The sequence below is a fragment of the Heptranchias perlo genome, unplaced genomic scaffold, assembly GCF_035084215.1.
Source record: "Heptranchias perlo isolate sHepPer1 unplaced genomic scaffold, sHepPer1.hap1 HAP1_SCAFFOLD_44, whole genome shotgun sequence".
NCBI lineage: Eukaryota > Metazoa > Chordata > Chondrichthyes > Hexanchiformes > Hexanchidae > Heptranchias > Heptranchias perlo.
In genome coordinates this window covers 4,832,773-4,833,939 of record NW_027139453.1, presented here as the reverse complement: position 1 = coordinate 4,833,939, position 1,167 = coordinate 4,832,773, and positions in this window count along the sequence as shown.

Here is a 1,167-nt window from a genome sequence, read left to right as displayed (position 1 = left end):
AAAGAAAAATCCCAACTCTAAGATCCCCTCGAATCCTTTGCAAATTCCTTACAAATCTTGACAATAATCAACAAGTCTAATTGAATGTTGACCTTTATCTTGAGTGGGGTTGGAATACAGAAGTGATGCTTCAGTTGGAAAGAACCTTGGTCAGACCCCACCTGGAGAACTGGGCACCGAACCGAGGGAGAGATCAATCGGCCTTGGGAAAGATACAGTGCAGATTCACCAGAAGGATGCCGGGGATAAAAGGGTTAAATTATGAGGATAGGTTGCATAAACTTAGTTTTTATTCAAATGAGTTTAGAACATTGAGGTGTGATCTCATCGAGATGTTTAAAATAGTAAAGGGATTTAATAAGGTAGATACAGAGAAATGATTTCTTCTGGAGGTGGAATCCAGAACAACAGGGCGTAAGAAATAGGAGCATGAGTGGGTGATACGGCCCCTCGAGCCTGCTCTACCATTCAGTAAGAACATGGCTGATCTTCTACCTTAACTCCAATTTCCTGCCCGATTCCTTGATTCCATCATTGTCCAAAAAACTCTCGATCTCATTCTTGAATATACTCAATGACTGAGCATCCACAGCCCTCTGGGGTAGAGAATTCCAAATGTTCACAACCCTCTGAGTGAAGAAATGTTTCTTCATTTCAGTGCTAAATGGCCGATCCCTTATCCTGAGACTATGCCCCTTAGTTCTAGAATCTCCAACCAGGGGAAACAACCACTCAGCATCGACCCTGTCAAACCCTCTAAGAAATTTAGACGTTTCAATGAGATCACCTCTCATTCTTCTAAACTCCAGGGAATATAGGCCCATTTTGCTCAATCTCTCCTCATACAACAATGCTCTCATTGCCGGAATCAATCTAGTGAACCTTCGTTACACCCCCTCGAAGGGAAGTATATCCTTCCTCAGGTAAGGAGATCAAAACTGTACACAGTACTCTGGGTGAGTTCTCACCAAAGCCCTATATAATTGCAGCACGTCTTCCTTACTCTGATACTCCAATCTCCTTGCAATAAAGGCCAACATACCATTTGCTTTCCTAATTGTTTGCTGCACCTGCATATTAACTTTCTGTGATCCGTGCACAAGGACACCCAAATGCCTCCGATCATCAACATTTCTAAGTCTCTCACCTTTTAAAAAATGTTCTGCT